We start from the raw sequence: 340 nt of genomic DNA on the forward strand, positions 1-340 counted from the left end.
GATAGAAATACTTAAGTTATACTAGGAAACATCATTCATGCAAGGTTTGAACTTCCACTAATGGTCTTTTTAGTTCTTGGAGAGGTGTGTGTCTGTTTCTGTGTGTGTCATTTTATATAGAAGGTAAGATCAAAGACATAAAACTAAAATCACCTTTTAACATGAAAGGAGTCGACTTCCAGTTATAAACACAAAAGCATTATTACACTGATTATTCTTTGCACCTGACTCCACACAATTACAACTCGATCAAAGCCAAGACCTGAAGCAACGCCTTGTAACTTAAAAGGGAAACGGGTTCGAAAAGGGAAGGCATTTTTGTTTACAGAACATCCTTGGA

At 36.2% G+C, this 340-nt stretch overlaps 1 protein-coding gene across 1 annotated transcript in view; it reads right to left on the reverse strand.

The window, feature by feature from the left end:
- Positions 1–340, reverse strand: part of CUNH1orf112 (chromosome unknown C1orf112 homolog) — a 48,318-nt gene that overhangs the window by 47,229 nt on the left and 749 nt on the right.

This window comes from Mastomys coucha, unplaced genomic scaffold, assembly GCF_008632895.1.
Source record: "Mastomys coucha isolate ucsf_1 unplaced genomic scaffold, UCSF_Mcou_1 pScaffold1, whole genome shotgun sequence".
Classification (NCBI taxonomy): Eukaryota; Metazoa; Chordata; class Mammalia; order Rodentia; family Muridae; genus Mastomys; species Mastomys coucha.